We start from the raw sequence: 12,348 nt of genomic DNA, 5'->3' as shown, positions 1-12,348 counted from the left end.
CTCTTTCCAAAATAAATTAATATATGAGCACTCCCATGCCATATGCCAGAAGTCAGCTTGTGGTTTAGAATATCTATGACATCTGGTGTTTGGGATTCTCCCCATTTTATAACAATATTTTTTTATTGATTATAAAAGAATGACATTACAAATCAATATGTCATAATCAATTTGTTTGTGGTACATTACATAACATATAAATAAATAAATTAATAATTCAATACTGTTTTTAACAAAGTTGATGTGTGGGATTATCTCTTGAGTATTATTAGGATACAGTAATTACAATAGATTTTCCAAAACTTTATATAAGGCTTCGATCACATCTGCGTCAGGGCTCCGTTCCGTCGGTACTTTCCATCAGAACGCAGCCCTGACTGACACAGACTGAAACCATAGGCTTACGTTTCGAACACCATTGATTTGAATGGTGATGGATCCGGTGCCAATGGTTTCAGTTTGTCTCCGTTGTACATGGGTTCCGTCGTTTTGAAGGGATGAATACTGTAGTCCACTGCGCTATTCATTCCGTCAAAACGACGGAACCCTTGCACAACGTAGACAAACTGAAACCATTGGCACTGGATCCGTCACCATTGAAATTAATGGTGAGGGAAACGGAAACCTATGGTTTCAGATTGTGTCAGTCAGGGCTCCGTTCCGATGGAAAGCTCCGTCGGAATGGAGCCCTGACGCAGATGTGAACATAGCCTAAGAAACGAAAATATACATGTTGTTCTTAATTGCAAGGACAAATATTGATCGTTTGTCAGGTGAGCAATGTCAACTTGAATTTCTCAATAAGTGCAAAGTGTAAAATGTAAAAAAAAGTTTTAACAAAGGTTGTTTCTCAGGCGTGCAATAAAACAATTTTATTATAGAATAGGTATTCTTTATCAAATCAATTCAACAAGGGGTCTGCTAGTCCAGAATCCATAAATATGTCCCAACTATTATGGAATTTCTATAAACCTTGTTGTTCCTTGCTATCATATACTCAAATTCATAAATTGTGTTGATCTGTTTGGTGATTTCCTGTATTGATAGAATGTTTAAGGACTTCCAGTTCTTTGCCAAGAATACTTTGGCTGCTGTAAGTGTATTGCAGATTACTGTTCTGTGAATCGGTGGTTGGATGGGATTTTATGCCTAGGTGTAAAAGCCCCACTTTAGGTGATATTTTTATAGGGAAACCTGCTAATTTTGAAATAAATGTAGAGAGTGAATTCCAATAAGTAAATAAAAGGGGGCATTCCCCAAAAATGTGTAATAAAGTTCCCATCTGTCCACAATTTCTCCAACACATAGGATTTTCTGTCGGGAAGATTTTGGACAATTTGTATGGTGTGTAGTACCATCGGAAAAGTATCTTTAGATAGGTTTCATGGTGATTTACACAAGAGGTGCTTCTCAGGGAGATCATATGAGCGTTACTCCATTGATCATTTTTGAGGTTAAGGTTCAAGTCTCTAGACCATTTAATTATATGAGGTCTAGAAAGTAGGTTGTTACAATTTGTGAGTACATTGTAGAAGAACCTTGTTCCCTTCAGTGATGTGGAATTGTTGTTTAGGAACTTTACAGCTTTAGACGGGAGATAGTATGAAGTTAACAGGTTGGATTGTAGGTATGACCTTATTTGCAAAAATCTAAAGAACTCAGATTTATGTAGATCGTATTTGGACTGAAGAGACAGAAAGCTTTTCATGACTCCACTGTCATTCAATATCGGCAATTGAGTTTATTCCCTGACGTACCGATGACTTAAGCGACATATTGGGAATTACATGTTCAAGTATGGTGATCGGGAAATCTATATGATGAAGATCATCTGGGGGTAATTTACGATTACATAGCTCTATCCAAAATGTAAGTAGCAACAGCGGGTACAATTGTTTGCGGGATCTCATGTTTGGCATTTTTTGTTGCTACGTAAGATAATAGAGGTCAATATAATTTATTTGTTGAATTTGCATGTTTTTCTACGTTGAAAATACCAAATTTATAACGTTTTTGACGATGCCAAATTTATAAAGTTTTATTACTTTTACCCAGTAAAAACACTTATTTTTCAAAATCATTTGTTTGTGTCGCCATATTTCAAGAGCCATAACTATTTTATTTCTCCACTGATGGAGCTGTATGAGGGCTTTTTTTTGCGGGACGTCTTGTAGTTTTTATTGGTACCATTTTGAAGTACCTGCAACTTTTTGATCACTTATCAATTTATTTTTAAAGGCAGGATGAACAGAAAACAGTAATTCTGGTATTGTTTGTTTTTTATTTTAGTTTTTAAGTCGTTTGCCATGCGGGATAAGTATCGTAATAGTTTTAAAGTTCTGGTGCTTATGGACGCGCCGATACCAAATATGTGGTAGCTTTTTTTTGTGTTTTTTTCAAAATAAAGCATTTTGTAAGGGGAAAAATTGGTTTTTAATTATTGTTTTTACTGGGGATATTTATTTATTTTTTCTTAACTTTATTAAACTTTTCTTTAACTTTTTTTGCCCAACCGGCATTCATTAGAGGTAGACCTTGGGTCCCTTGTTAGGTCCCCGAGTGCCATAGAAACCATCAGCACCAAACGACCGCATAGCGGATGTGCTAATGGGGTGAGAGAGGGAGCCCCCTCCCTCTAAAACCACTGAAAGTCGGCGGTCGCTATTGACAACCACATCTGAGGGGTTAAATATGTGGCATCGATATTGATTATCATCCCGCCTGCTCGAGCAGGTCTGCTGCAAGCCCTCCGCTACCTCCGGGAGCTGAGAGCAGGGAGCTTTAACTGCTTCCGGCAGCGCTGCTTTATTCTGATGCAGCGCCATAAAAAGGCCTATGCATCAGAATAAAGCCCATTAGTGACCGCCGTGAAAAGGCGTATTGGCGGTGTCTAACAAGTTAAGCATATTTAGAAGGTTGTGTGCTTTGACAGACCCTTTTTTTTTAGAAGCCTCCACCGAAAATAAACCGATCAAAAGTTGCCCCACTGCCAGGGCCATATATACAGTTCATTCTGCCGTGTGTCCAGGAAGCACATATTGGCCACAATTGAGATATTTTTGAACACATGAGAAATTTTTTATAAATTTTGATGTTGTACCCAAATAAACACTGAATATATCGACCAAAATTTATCAGTAACATAAACTACAATGTATCAAAAAAGTATCAAAAACTTTTATTCCACCATAATAACAAGCGTTAGAAAGACCCACACTGGGGTCGAAACGTCGCCGTTTATTATGGTGGAATAAAAGTTTGATACTTTGAAAAAACATGTGCTGCTGTCTCTATTTTCTGTACCTGCATTGGAGTTGAATTGGCTATGACTCGACACGGAATGCCCCGGTTATATGCCTTATTTGAACAAAATTATTGCCATAAGTCTCTGGGACTTTCTCTATAAACTACAATGTGTTACGAAAGAAACAATCTCAGAATCACTTGGGTAAGTAAAAGCATTACAAAAGTTATTCCCACATAAATTGACACGTCCGATTTAAAAAATGGTGCGCTGTCAAAAAAGGCCGGAGTTAATGGAGCAATAAAGAAGAAAAGTGACGCTATGTTCTCATAAGGAACGCATGTGTCTAAAAATGCAAATGTCTGTCCATATGACTGTATCTTGCGAATAAAGCAGTTGTCCCAGATTTGTGTCATTCTGATGCCGTTGTCAACAACATTCTGGTCTGATATATAATAAATGATAGAAGAAAAAAGTAAACTTTACTGAAGTAAAGGACACTATATATAAAAAAAAATATGGAGGAAAATACAATAAACTGTAGCTCTACAGGTGTGTTGAAAAACACCTGTAGGGCTATAATGACAAGTCATTTTTCAAAGCGACGGTTTCATACAACGTCTCTTTAGCTCCATCAATCCCTATATAAAGGCCAAACGTGCCAAGCAACGCGGTACGCCATAACAGGCCCCTGCCATTCAAGGTAGGAACCGCTATGTGCACAAAACAACCATTCACCAGGAAGCCACCGTTGCAACAAGTCCGTTTGTGAAATGTCTAACCTAGATATTCCAAGATCAACTGTGAGTGGTATTATTGCAAAGTGGAAGGAGTTAGGAACCACAGCAACTTGGCCACAAAGTGGCAGACCATGTGGGGTTACAGACAGTGGCGTAACTACCGCCGTAGCGGCTGCTTTGGGGCCCGCGGCATGAGGGGGCCCGTGTCGCCCGCTGGCACGGGCCCCCACCATGGCCGGAGGCTCCGCTAGCAGCCGCTATGGCTGCTACAGCGCGACGCCACTGAACACGACTACGGCAGAGCAGGGAGGTATCTCCCCGCTCTGCCATTAAACAAAAGACATGTATCCCCCAATTTTTTGATTGACTTTTATAAACTCTTTTTGAGGGGGGATATAAAAAAACCAGTAATTTATCTGTAGTTCTATGCGTTTTACATTTACGCCGATTACTGTGCAGCGAAAATAACATGCTGCTTTTATTCTATGGGTCGGTATGATTACGACGATACCAAATATGTATAGTTTTTTTAATGTTTTACTACTTTTGCAGAATAAAAACACTATTTTTCATTGCTGCTTTCCAAGAGCCATAAATGTTTTATTTTTCTGTCAATGTTGCCATATGAGGGCTTGTTTTTTGCGGTACTTCATTGCTACCATTTTGGGGTACATGGAACTTATTGATCTTTTATTATTATTATTTTGGGGGAAAATGGGAAAAAAATTGCAATTTCGCTGCTTTTTTGCATTTTTTTTTCCACGGGGGTTCACCTTGCGGTTTAAATAATATGATAACTTTATTTTTTGGGTCATTACGATTGCGGGGATACCATATATGTGTCGTTTTTTGTTTTTTTTTTACACTTTTACTAAATAAAAACATTTTTTATGGCAAAAAAATTGTTTTATTTTTTTTAATGTGTACCTTATTAATTTTTATTTCACATAAAAAAAAATTCAGTCTCACTAGGAGACTTCACTATGCGATCTTCAGATCGCTGCTATAATGCTTTGGTATACTTCGTATACCTAAAAACAGGGGTACAATCACCACTGTGAAAAAGCCCCACCGTGTGTATAAAAACGTATTAAATAGTAAACACTGAGTTCTAATTCAATTGTGAACCTACTATAGCTCAGTGTTAAACAAGAATATCAATACGGAATCAGCATTTGAAAAGTGGGCATAACAATAGTCTTGACCCTAATTCACACTAGAGTCCGTGATAACCGCACCGGAAGCTCCTAGTGTTGAGGTGAACAAACAATGCTAGTGTTCCCTATGCTAAAAAATTCCTATTCACAACCGACCCTACGCGTTTCAATACTCATCATCATCAGGGGTCTGTAGCTTGGTCACTCTGGCCGGGATGCCAGCGATATTTAGTTCAGCAGCAGGTATTCTGCTGTACACCACGGAAGCATGCTCGCATAGATGTCAGCGGCATGCTTCATTCTGGGACTCTAAGTTATTTAAAGCATCTGACTCCTCCCCCTGTTCTCGGCACCGCCAATCGAAACAGCCAATCACACTCACCAATCGAATTCGTGACACCTGTCCATGTGACTCCCGGCCATCTGCTGACAGCCAGGAACCAACATCGACCGCATCAATTGCCGAACGCGCAGGCGCAGTAGCGGCCACAAACGAATCGCCCATGCTGCCGGGAACTCACTACTGCAAGGAAGGAGTATAACGATATTAAGAGTTTGGGTAAGTGTTGCGGGTCAGCTCAAAACCCGCAGCTGGACTGCCATTGATAAAACAACTACACTGTAAGTACTGTGTAGATAAATGAGTGTCTACCCCACTATGAAGTGTCATTGGAACACCTGCTGAATAAGGACCATAGCCAGACTGCCCATACGATGATTATTATTGATGAAGAGTCCACCTATCATGACGGCCATGTGGGTATCTTGCTCTCCTGAAGGGATAACTGGCCATGGAAATGCATGTTTGAATAAAAAATGCATGTTTAAATAAAACATGCATAATTTGTCTGCTCATTTAAACCCCCTGGTTGTACACTCGCCAATCTATAGATCCACTGGGCTTCCTTTCGCAGTATGAGGTTGTCCCAGTGACCTCCCCGTTTGGGAGGCCTAATGAGTTCAATTGCTTGAAATTTAAGACATTCTGCACGACCCTGATGTGTAGCGTGTACATGTTTAGATATAGGAGTATCTCTAGAATTCGCAATGTCGCCAACATGTTCTCTGATCCGGCGCCGAAACTGCCGCACCGTTTTTCCCACATAATTCAGTGGACATGGACATGTTATCAGATATACCACCCCTGCTGTTTTACAATTGACAAAATCACGAATGTCATATTCCAATTGCGTAACGACACTCCTGAACTTGTCACCTTTTTGAATAAAATCACAAGCCTTGCACCTGCCACATCTATGTTTGCCTGGTATTTGTCTGTCCAGCCATGTTCCTTTTGGTGCAATGGGGTCAAAACAACTATGCATAACTCTGTCTCTGATGTTTTTCCCTCTCCGGAATGTGACTGAAGGCCATTGCGTGATCTGATCTATCAAATCTGCATCAGTACTAAGAATACACCAATACCTCTTCAGGATCTCCATAATTTCACATTTCCTCTTCACATCCTGAAGAGGTATTGGCGTATTCTTAGTACTGATGCAGATTTGATAGATCAGATCACGCAATGGCCTTCAGTCACATTCCGGAGAGGGAAAAACATTAGAGACAGCGTTATGCATAGTTGTTTTGACCCCATTGCACCAAAAGGAACATGGCTGGACAGACAAATACCAGGCACACATAGATGTGGCAGGTGCAAGGCTTGTGATTTTATTCAAAAAGGTGACAAGTTCAGGAGTGTCGTTACGCAATTGGAATATGACATTCGTGATTTTGTCAATTGTAAAACAGCAGGGGTGGTATATCTGAGAACATGTCCATGTCCACTGAATTATGTGGGAAAAACGGTGCGGCAGTTTCGGCGCCGGATCAGAGAACATGTTGGCGAATTCTAGAGATACTCCTATATCTAAACGTGTACAAGCTACACATCGGGGTCGTGCAGAATGTCTTAAATTTCAAGCAATTGAACTCATTAGGCCTCCCAAACGGGGAGGTGACTGGGACAACCTCATACTGTGAAAGGAAGCCCAGTGGATCTATAGATTGGCGAGTGTACAACCAGGGGGTTTAAATAAGCAGACAAATTATGCATGTTTTATTTAAACATGCATTTTTTATTCAAACATGCATTTCCATGGCCAGTTATCCCTTCAGGAGAGCAAGATACCCACATGGCCGTCATGATAGGTGGACTCTTCATCAATAATAATCATCGTATGGGCAGTCTGGCTATGGTCCTTATTCAGCAGGTGTTCCAATGACACTTCATAGTGGGGTAGACACTCATTTATCTACACAGTACTTACAGTGTAGTTGTTTTATCAATGGCAGTCCAGCTGCGGGTTTTGAGCTGACCCGCAACACTTACCCAAACTCTTAATATCGTTATACTCCTTCCTTGCAGTGGTGAGTTCCCGGCAGCATGGGCGATTCGTTTGTGGCCTCTACTGCGCCTGCGCGTTCGGCAATTGATGCGGTCGATGTTGGTTCCTGGCTGTCAGCAGATGGCCGGGAGTCACATGGACAGGTGTCACGAATTCGATTAGTGAGTGTGATTGGCTTTTTCGATTGGCGGTGCCGAGGACAGGGGGAGGAGTCAGATGCTTTAAATAACTTAGAGTCCCAGAATGAAGCATGCCGCTAACATCTATGCGAGCATGCTTCCGTGGTGTACAGCAGAATACCTGCTGCTGAACTAAATATCGCTGGCATCCCGGCCAGAGTGACCAAGCTACAGACCCCTGATGATGAGTATTGAAACGCGTAGGGTCGGTTGTGAATAGGAATTTTTTAGCATAGGGAACACTAGCATTGTTTGTTTACCTCAACACTAGGAGCTTCCGGTGCGGTTATCACGGACTCTAGTGTGAATTAGGGTCAAGACTATTGTTATGCCCACTTTTCAAATGCTGATTCCGTATTGATATTCTTGTTTAACACTGAGCTATAGTAGGTTCACAATTGAATTAGAACTCAGTGTTTACTATTTAATACGTTTTTATACACACGGTGGGGCTTTTTCACAGTGGTGATTGTACCCCTGTTTTTAGAGAGTTATAAATAAATGTTATATTTTACTCATATCACACCAGTGAATCCTTTAAAAATTGTTATGTTGTGGGAGCACAATTGAATATATCTTTGAAATACAGTGAATTATACTTCGTATACCAGAGCATTATTGGCTGTCAGTAAAGAATGGACAGGCATCTATTAGGACATGCCTCTGGCATGTCCTAATAGGCATATAGCCAGGGCAGACCTGGGGGCTTTGCTAGGCTCCCGGCTGCCATGGCACCCACTCGGATGCCCGCAATTGCATTTTCGGGCCGCCGATGGGTGACAGAGGGAGCTCACTCCCTCTGTAAACAACTCAAATCCAGCGGTCGCTAATGACTGCGGCATTTGAAGGGTTAAACAGCCGCGATCTAAGTAAACTTCGATCGATACCGTTGGAGCAGAAGCCCGGCTGACATCAGACAGCCGAGCCCCGGCTCCAGTCTGCACAGGTGCAGGACGTTGATTAGGCCGCCGTGAAAAAATAAAGCCAATTAATGACCGCTGTGAAAAGGCGTATTGGCGGTCATTAAGGGGTTATTTCAATGCTCCTACATATGCAGTAAGATCTGAGTGCAAATGTTGAAGCTGTTGAGGGAAAAAATAGTCCTGTTTTGGGTTGACATCCAAACAATATCTCATATGGGCTCGACCCTATCTTTCTGTTTGCAGTGTCTCTGAGTGTAACGCTATTAGGCTGGATTCACGCAAGCACTTTACGTCCGTAATGGACGGAACGTATTTCGGCCGCTAATCCCGGACCGAACACACTGCAGGGAGCCGGGCTCCTTGCATCATAGTTATGTATGATGCTAGGAGTCCCTGCCTCTCCGTGGAACTACTGTCCCGTACTGTAATCATGTTTTCATAATGTTTTCTATGATGCTAGGAGCCCTGCTCCCTGCAGTGTGTTCGGTCCGGGATTAGCGGCCGAAATACGTTCCGTCCATTACGGACGTAATGTGCTCATGTGAATCCAGCCTAAGAAGGCATTCTGTCCATGGTTTTCCTGTCTCAGCCATTGCCTTTTGAATTTTTTACTTTAGTGTACCAATTCATTCTTTCTACCTTCCCACTACTCTGGGGGTGATGGGGTGTATGGAACGCTTGTTCAATGTTTAATGCTGAAATTACATCTCTAAGTATCTCTCCTGTGAAATGTGTAGTAGGATCACTTTCTATGATTTCTGTAACACCATACCTACATACCACTTCATTGCGCAGCTTCTTAGCCGTGGTTTTTGTATTGCCTGAAAAGATATCAACACAGACAAAGACATATTCATATCGACCAACATTCGGTAGCTGTATGTAATCATTCTGCAGTCGCTGGAACGGGTAGAGTGGCCTTGGGGTATGCTTCTCTTGGACTTTTACTGTTTTCCCTGTGTTATGGCTGGCACAGAGTAAACATGTCTGCAGTGTTGTTATACCCAGGGGCAACCTATAACCTGGAAACTAAACTTACCATTGCATCCTTAGCCGCATGTGTTGGTCCATGTGTCAAATCATATGTCATCATAGGGTATAGAACCAGGGGTAGGCACAGTTTACCTTCTGTCTACCATAGCCCCTCTTGGTCCTCTTTTGCCCCTTTTTCCTTCCATTTTCCTTTTTCTTCCATTGCAGCCTGTTTTTGTAGTAATCTGAGCATTGACATAATAACCACCCCCTGGCCTGCTTCAGCAGGTTCATAGCATTATTGTGGGGAGAGGCATCAGTGCAGCTTCCTTGGCCGCCTCATCTGCCTTTTGGTTACCTACGACCTCAGGTGACTGTTCCCTTGTATGTGCCTGGACTTTTACAATGGCTACCTTTTTAGGTAGCTGTGAGGCTCTTTATAGGGCTGCTAAAGCTTCACTGTTTTTCACAGGTTTACCTGATTAGCCAACAAAATCTCTGCTCCTCTAAATTTGGCCATAATCATGTGCAACACCAAAAGCATACCTCGAGACCGTATAAAAGCTTACAGTTTGACCCTCGGCCTGTGTACACGTTGCAGTGAGTGCCTTCAGCTCCGCGTTCTGGGCCGAAATCCCAGGTGGGAGTGGTTTGCCGAATCAATCTTTCATACAAGGTGGTAACGGCATATCCTGTCTTGGGTTCTCCATTGTAATATGATCAGGATCCATCTACAAAAAGCTCAAGATCTATATTAGCATTGGGTGTTTCCACCACATTATCAAGTTCATTTGCTTCTTGTTTCATTAATTCAAAACAATCATGCATGTTATCTGGATCATCAAAGAAGAAAAATTTAACATTTGTGTGGTATTTTCTTATCACCTTTCTTCCTAATTCCCAATCTTATCTGACTATCCGCTTCATATTCTGCTCTCTCTAATACTTTCTCATGGGCCTCTTCTTTCTGTTCTAGCCTTTCTTCCCATTATTCATTCCCCCCTTCTGGACCAAGCGGAAGTAATGTTGCTGGGTTCAGAACTGCGCATCTTTTGATGGTGGGGTGTAAGTAATGCTACCTCGTATTTTGTAAGCCTTGCAGCTGACAGATATTCTGTACTGGCCTGTGCCGACATGTCCTGTACTGTATGTGTTACCTGTATGGTGAGAGGGCTCTCAAGTACAATATCTGCTACTTTACCTTTAAAGTTCTGCTGCTGCTACTGCTCTAATGCATGATGGTGCCCCTCTGATCACAGGGTCTTAAAGTACAGAGTACTACCCCAATGGTGTTTGTTTTGACCCATGTAGTTGTGTAAGGATACCTTATGCATGTCCTTTTGTCTCATGAGAAAAGAGGTTAAAGGGTTTCATGTAGTCTAGTATGCCTAAGGCTGATGTAGCTAAAAAAAAAAATCCTCATTTTAGCTGCTGAAGTGTTGTCAATTCCTCAGCTGTCAACTGAAATGTTTCTGCCTTTTTCCTAGTCATTATACCCTTAGTCTGGTACTACTGAATTTAGGTTTTAAAATTCAATTATTTGTACAACATAATCCTTAAACATCAGGATGTTGCAATTCCATAGACTCCCATCATGTTAACACCACACCTTTCCGTCTCCACTCTCATCTACCTCCAATTGCTGTTTCATGAGATCTTTCCTAACAACAAAACTTCCACAATCCCATGCAGATTTCACTATAACAGACTAAAGTCGCTGCAGGCCTGTCTCTTATACGCTCAGAGTACACAACCTGCTGCAGCTGCACTAGTGCAGGTGAGTGAAATAGTTACACAGAAACACTAATAGTTTAACATATCGGCTCATATTGTTCGGAGCATTTCCTTAGTTTTGGTACATTGTTCAGAGGTGACAAAGCATAAAGGAGAGAAAGAATAGAGCATTAGGTGTCCAGCCCAATGAGGAAAGCAAGGAATAAAGGAACAAGAAGCAGTCACACAGTTTTGGAAACCAGGGGAACTCATGTACCACAACCAAGGTTACAAACATAAAAAAAACTTTATACATGAAGCACAACCATTTACTTCTTCACAGTCTGGCATTGCTCTGGGTGTCTGTTACTAAATTAATCATGATGGGCTTGGGTTTATTTACCGTTTTCTGTCTTACTTCCTGCTCTTCTAATGCCCTTAGGACCAAAATGGTTTGTTCCACAGGTATCCGAATACATTCCGGTTTAATCCTCCCATCAATTTGTCCCTCAATTCAGTAGCATCTGGCAATTTACTTGTCATAGCCAGATGTTCAGGTTGGGTCCATGAGAGCAAGCACCCCAACATTAATTAACCCCTAGTGGTTTGCCATTTCTACATTTAGAACAAAAGAAGGCATTCATAGGATTACATTCTCTATCGATGGGGCACTCCAACCCTCTGTAGATATCTGGATACAACTGCGATCCTTCCCCTATAATCTTTCCCATATTGATGCCTGTGATAGGGTGGGGATATAACCTGTTCCTGTACTGGGTAAGTGGAGGTTCAGGTATATGAGGAATCAATGGGGGGGGGGGGGTGACTATCATAGTGGTAGATTTATCTCCAGCTGTATCTCTAGCTGCAGTGTTTTTTTCCTGATTTCTGACCTTGTGTGTTTTATATCTGGTTCTACTACAACATTTTCTCCCTTTTACTTTTCGTTACTTTCTCTGACACTTCTAACCAAGTATGTCCCTCTCATTTACAGCTTTACTTTCTACATCTTTACTTTCCTCCAAACCCTCTCTTATCCCTTCTACTGGCCATCCTACCTTCTGTGATCTCA

The 12,348-nt window shown here is 41.5% G+C and overlaps 1 protein-coding gene across 4 annotated transcripts in view; it reads left to right on the top strand.

Annotated features, from left to right (window-relative positions):
• The window catches only part of HECW2 (HECT, C2 and WW domain containing E3 ubiquitin protein ligase 2), a 547,978-nt gene that overhangs the window by 380,688 nt on the left and 154,942 nt on the right, over nucleotides 1–12,348 (top strand). The window lies entirely within an intron of this gene.

The sequence above is a fragment of the Rhinoderma darwinii genome, chromosome 6 (assembly GCF_050947455.1).
Source record: "Rhinoderma darwinii isolate aRhiDar2 chromosome 6, aRhiDar2.hap1, whole genome shotgun sequence".
Lineage (NCBI taxonomy): Eukaryota > Metazoa > Chordata > Amphibia > Anura > Rhinodermatidae > Rhinoderma > Rhinoderma darwinii.
Note: the sequence above shows the minus strand (reverse complement) of the source record. Positions and strands in the feature narration are given on the sequence as shown.